At 34.3% G+C, this 6,901-nt stretch overlaps 1 protein-coding gene across 3 annotated transcripts in view; it reads right to left on the reverse strand.

The window, feature by feature from the left end:
- The window catches only part of LOC107723756 (transcription factor 21), a 65,724-nt gene that overhangs the window by 15,145 nt on the left and 43,678 nt on the right, over positions 1–6,901 (reverse strand). For all 3 annotated transcript variants that reach the window (XR_001637963.1, XR_001637962.1, XR_001637960.1), the window contains exons 2-3: positions 6,142–6,197; positions 5,696–5,764 (exon numbers count right to left, since the gene is read on the reverse strand). The gene's annotated coding sequence lies outside the window, so the exon portion shown is untranslated. The remainder of the gene's footprint in view (positions 1–5,695; positions 5,765–6,141; positions 6,198–6,901) is intronic.

The raw sequence follows: 6,901 nt of genomic DNA on the forward strand, positions 1-6,901 counted from the left end.
AAAAAAAAAAAAATTTCATACCAATGACCTGCACCTGCAAATATGACCGTAAAAATTTTGTGAAATGTCACTGTGAAATTAAATTGACAATTACGAGCCCGGCGAGAGTCTTCAGACACCAAATTAAGACAAAGCCAGAGCCCTCAATAAATCAGTCTGACTAAAACGTACAAGGACACTGATTGCACACATTTTGGATTCAGCTTTATATCATGATCAGCTTTTGTATGTCTTACTGGCTTTTTAGCTGCACAAAGTGGGAAACTGTGAATCACTATTATATATAACATTAAGTATAAACAGCATTAAATTGTGCTCTGATTAATCAACACAGCAAAACTATTTTTTTGTTAATCAAAACTTTCAAAAGACTTCTCCAGATGTTTCATGTTCACTCACTCTCTTGACAAGGGGTTAATACAAACCCACCTTTCTGATTTTACACTTTTTTTTTTTTTTTTACAAGGCAGTCAAACTTGTCCAAAATGAAAGTAACTTGGCTCTTCTTCAGAATTACCCTGACACGAACTGGAACTTTATATGCTTTTTAAAATCAGGACAGCCTAGAGGGACATTGTGGAATTTCAAAGATCTCTTTTTGGTGGTGGTCGGCTTTACAGAGATGATAAAAAATTATGGGGTAACAGTCAAATTGGGATTAATACACAAAACGAGCCAGAATCAAACTCGTGACTCCCACTCCTAGAACACGGATCTGACTTTGGCGAGATCTTTGAGGCACTTTAAACCATATCAGATTATGCACATTTATTGAGCATGCATTGGAAATGCCTCTCAAATATCACTTTCTAATTATACCTCCTGAACTCAGGCCCTCAAAATAATGTGATAGGATCCTAATAAGTAACTTGCATGAATTGCTAAATCTGAAATAACATCATTGCATTAGTACAATTACCAGCTCCTTTTATATTTTTGGTGGTCCTTCTATGCACAAATACACATTTGAAATAACCATTTGATCTTTGGTATAATCTTTTTTTTTTGGTTTGCACACATGGCTCTTGGATATCCTTTCTTGCGCCACAAAAATGTAAAGATTATTACCTTTATTTAAAAAATGCAACCCAGCAACTTAAAGTAATTTAAAGTTGTGAATGATTCATTCTTTAACATTTTTTTCTGACCTTGTAACTTTTAATTAAAATATCAAAACTCGATCTTCCGGTGAAACTGACTGGTGATGTATACCAAACTTAAATCCTGCTCCTTTCTCACAATGGACTGCAAGCTCACATTCACATCTGCCTCCATTCAATCAACAACCGATGGATTGAAGTCCCCACCACACATTTTTTCTTTTTCAATAATCTGTTTTAATCAGCTGGTTGTTTATTCAACTCTGTTGCTATTTCAGATATAACGTTCATTTACAATGATCAAACTACACATTTTCCTTAATTTTTAAAAATTCCAAAGCATCAAATCACGCAAAACGCACAGAATGAATTTGTTCTGAGCTGTGAGAAACCACTGTATAGGGATGAGCACACAGCTGTGTTGTTGGAAACTAATTAGGATCACTGGTTATCTGGAGATCTGTAACTCTCTTTGACTGACCCATTGTTTAACTATTCACCGTCTACCAACCAACCCTGCTGGACTCTGACACCTGAATTCATTTCCTGTGTTTCATGTGTGTGGGTGTGTTTGTGTGTATGAAAGAGTAAGAGAAACATAAAGATCAAGAGACAAAAAAAAACTAGAAAGTGAAACTGAGGATATCAACCCTTTAATTTACGATGACATTAAGATTTAAACAAAGGGAAAGTTTTACTGGGAGGGTTGGAATCTGCTAATTTACCATTTCAAATACAAAAACCCATACTGCCCTGTCCCTGACTTGCACACATATATCTAAACACGCATACATACACAAAACCAATCCCCCCAGCATTGGCGCCAGCATTGACACACAAACCAGAGAGGGAGTCACTCTGTCATCAGAGGAGCAGACCGCTGGACAAACACTTTTATGGTACACTGACCACTGATTTGATTGATAACCTTAACTACAAACTAGTGATGTCCGATTGTTATTTTGAAACAGATCTTTTTTAAAATGATTCAAGTTTTGTGTTGCTTGACTGTAAAGAAAAACTTGGATAAATAACTTTAGATGGGAACTAATAAAAATGGTGATAAAAGCAGTGTTCAACTAAAATGTATTTAGACCATGTAATCATATTTTCCTTCAAAATACCATTGCTTATACAGTTATTGTTACTCATAAAAACTTGCTATTCATCATAAAAATAAAAAAATGACAAAGACTCATAAAACATTATTATTCTTTTGGTTTTACAGTAAAAGCAAGAACTGTAGTGACTTTTTCGTATTTTGGTGGAAACTATGGCTGCCATGGACATTTTGTCATTTTTAAGTGGGAGACTCCAGAGAACAGAATGAGTGTTAACGTAATAAATTAGTAAATCATATTTTGAACCAGTTGAGTTCACTGAAATAAACAGTCTGAACAAACCAATTCACTAGAATACATTTTACTTCCCTAGGTTACAACAAATGCATTATCAATTATTGCCAAATGCCTGTAATAACTTAACAATATTGTGATAAATGAGTGAGTGCAAAATCTGTTTGAAAGCCATCATTATTTTTGCAATGTTTGGTCCCTTTATGTTCATATGGTAACAAAACAGATTCCTTAAAAATTATTACTCGAGTACCGTGTACAAATAGTTTCACTATTAGCCTAACTGTTGTTTAACATCAAACAATATGAAAGCCTTCACTATTCCAGTGTAAGGGTGTTTTAACCACACTTACACAAGCCATTTAAGCTTAACATAAAAAAAGAGCTAATTGTGATCCAAAGGCCACTGTAATGGTCAAGTGTGCTAATAATGACAGAGTTGGCTGTTTTAACCCCAGTGAGGCAGTCGATGCACAGGCTCATATTTCAAATAATGCCCTCGCTTCTTTAACAAGGCTGCAACTGATCAAGTGTGACCTGAAGCTGCCTGACAAGGACCAATCCATATCCTTGATTCAAGGGGTCAAGGCTTATGCTATCAAGGGAGTGCTAATGATTTTTTCATTAGCTAATAGAAGCTTCGGTTTCTTTTATGCCTGTGTGTTTGTGAGTGAGAATTAAAAAAAAAACTGTGTAACTTCTATTATTATTAAATTTTATGAAGATTATTATGTCCTGCAGCAAGTGGAATGTCTATGACTTAAAGGGTTAGTTCATCCAAACATGAAAATTTGGTCATCATTTATTAACCTTCATGTCATTCCAAATCTGTATCCCAGATCTTTACGGTACAAAGAAAGTGAATGGGAACTGACAAAAATGAGAAAATAACACTGTGTAACTTCTATTATTATTAAATTTTATGAAGATTATTATGTCCTCCAGCAAGTGGAATGTCTATGACTTAAAGGGTTAGTTCATCCAAACATGAAAATTTGGTCATCATTTATTAACCTTCATGTCATTCCAAATCTGTACGCAGTGTTGGGAAGGTTACTTTGGAAATGTAATAGCTTACAGATTACAAGTTGCCATATTTAAAGTGTAATAAGCAGTGTAACTATTTCAATTACTTTATTAAATTAATGCAACTGATTACTTTTTACAAAATCAGACTTCAGCACCTCTTTTTACTTTGAGATCGTTCTGAGGTTAAATGCTGATTTCAAATCATAAGATATAGTTTAATAGCTATGATACTGTTTTTGAAATCAAATCTTTACATAGCTATGACAGGAAACACTGGCATCTAATAATGCCTTGGAAAAAAAATAAAGCATATACATCAACCCAAATAGAAAATAAAATAAAAAGTTATTGAATTAGCTTGTGTCCTATACTGTCCTAATTTCCTGAAACAGTGGTGTCTCATATTTTAAAGCAGTCAATGCAATTTAAGAAAGAAATCAATCAAATCTCTGTGTGTGTGAAAATATTCAGATGTAAACCCCTTTGTAATTGTTAACATTTTCATAACTAATTTAATTATACATTTGTTTTCTCAGTAAATGTAACAGATTAGTTATATTTATTTTGTAATTAAATTATGTAACTCTGTTACATGTAACTAGGGTTACACTTTATTTTAAGGTGTCCTTGTTACAGTGTAATTATACATTTAAGTACTGAGTAATACTGATTAACTACCTGTACTTACTTTATGGTTAGGGTTAGGATTAGGGTTTGTCTTAGGTTTACTTGCATGTAATTGTGCATAATTTATTGTTATTATAACAGTAAGTACATGTAACGTGTAACCAGAACACCGTAAAATAAAGTGTTACCGTAACTAGTTTCTTCTCCCCAACACTGTCTGTATGACATTCTTTCTTATGCAGAATACAAAAAGATGATATTTTGAATCACACTGGGAGTCTGAACAACACTGGACCCCAATGATGTTCAATGAATGGACAAAAAAAAAAAAAGTGTTCCACAGAAGAAAAGAAGTCATACAAGATTGGAACGATGCAAAGGTGAGTAATTGATTACACAATTTTCATTTTTGGGTGAATTATCCCTTTATCAATATATTCAGATTTATAGGCCTAGTTGTACACAAGCAATAAGTGCTATTCATGCAAAGAGCTGAAACTGAGCTGTTTCCTTTTAGAGTATATAAGAGACAGTAGCAATACTTGTTGGTCACAAAGATCCAGACTAATGTTGATGACAATACACATTGAAGTTGATAACAATCCCTACCTTTCTAATACATCTTAATTCATAGAAGTCACATATCATGCATACACGCTCACACTCTGCATGTATAACTATAATGTTTACTGTATGTGCATTTTTTTATTACGTGCTGCGAACAGCTCAGAATCAGTCTAAAGTAATGTTACACCTGACGCACTGTGTCCTCAAACACGCCCAAAAAACATGGGATCCCAGGCACAAACAATGCACACACACACACCCACACTGTCCCTCTCACACACAAATCATGCACTCATTCATACAGCAGTTCAAAATGATTAACTTGTTTTACCTCTTTTTGCCCTCTTGGAATTACCTCTCTCTCTCTCTCTCTCTGTCTCTGTTAATGCATTCTTTTATGTCATCTCGAGTTTCCTGGATTCTGCCATCGCCGTGGTAACCCCTCCCTCCTCTGGTCCCTCAGGTCCAGCCGGATGGGATGCTTTTGTGTAGCTGCCACATTTTTGGGGTAAAATGATCCCGTCCCCTTCACCCACACACACATACACGCTCACGCAGTCTGAGTATTTGCACTTGGCATCACTTCAAAATTCAGGATTTAAAAAGCATAGAGAGAGATAACCTCTCACTCATGAATACTTCAGGCTTCTGACCAAATTCATACGTGTAAATATAATAAATCATTACTTATATTTATTCAACCACGCTTGCACCATCTGTGTTGCAGGACATCCTGGCTCTGACTGCCTCAACAGCTGCTAAGCACACTCACGGGTACGAACAGGGACACCAGGTGTGTGAGAGACAATATGTATGCCGCTGTTTACAAGGGATGTTTGTCTGTTGTGTCTCTTTCTCCCCTTCAAATGATATCGCCATAATCTCAGAAACCTCATTGTTATAAATATTGTGTTTCAGCACATTTATTCCTGATTGTGCACATTTGTTTTCGTGCCAGTTTAAGAATGTAGGTGTGTGTTTGTGTGCACATTTGTGAGCGTCCCTGGGGGGTCATACCGTAATCCTTCGGTGTGTCTCTGGCAAACGCAGGTCCCTAAACGTCTCTAGTTTCTCTTAGTAAATGATCTGATTAAAAAAAAAAACTCCTTTCAGCCTGGCCCGTCCCAAAAACAGACAGCTTCAGAGAAAAGAAAAGAACAGAAACAAAAGAGAAAGAGCGAGTGAAACGAAGACTTGGAAATGGGACAGAATAAGCCATACCAACACCTGAAGCTAGAAACCACCAGACAATGGAAAAGGCTGCAAATAACATACACCCACACACTAATGTTTTATTTTAAGTAAACAGGTAATTAAAGAAGTGTTCAGAAACAAAATTATATAAATATATATAAAATATATATATAATAAATAACATTGTATTACAGAATAAAATGTGTATTATAGAAAGTAAATGGAGTTACGTTTTTATATCTTATATTTTTATGACATTGGATACTCACATTTACAGTTCTGTAGACACTTCCATGTCCATTTGAATTAATACAGATGTTCAGACCTAAAGAGTAGAGTGCAAACAGTAAATACTTGTTGTGGCCATTTGAATATTAGATTAGATACAGTGGATTATACATCAGAATAAGTCATTGTAAAGAGATACTTTCCAAATATGAAACATATTTCTCATTACATTTGATTTTGGTTATATATTTTAGTTATGTGCCAAACTAGGCTGCATCTGATATGGCACTTAATGAATTACTGTTCCCGGCCAATAACTCCCAGTATTGATTTGTAACAGGAGACTTGCCCGAGTTGTGACCTTTTGTGTCTCTTGAGGCATCATGGGAAATGGAGTTTAATTGATGAGAAGGCAGATGTGTGAATGACATCATCAGTTAATCAAGATATTTTAATATTTTAAAAGCTGATAATGTGCGCTGTTATAATTAAAGCACTGCTTAACAAAAATATCAAACAAAAAAGTTTTATGAAGTAGTGCTGTCAAATGATTAATCACGATTAATTGCATCCAAAATAAGTTTTTGTTTACACAATGTTTACTGTATATTTATTATGCATATATAAATACAAACACATGCATGTATATATTTAAGAAAAATATGTTATGTTTATATATAATATATAAATTATATGAATATAAATATATACATGTAAATATTTTCAAAACATATGCCGTATGTGTGTCTTTATATATATATACATAATAAATATACACAGTACACACACATATATTATGTA

This window comes from Sinocyclocheilus rhinocerous, unplaced genomic scaffold (assembly GCF_001515625.1).
Source record: "Sinocyclocheilus rhinocerous isolate Xijiao unplaced genomic scaffold, SAMN03320098_v1.1 scaffold905, whole genome shotgun sequence".
In the NCBI taxonomy this organism is placed as follows: Eukaryota; Metazoa; Chordata; class Actinopteri; order Cypriniformes; family Cyprinidae; genus Sinocyclocheilus; species Sinocyclocheilus rhinocerous.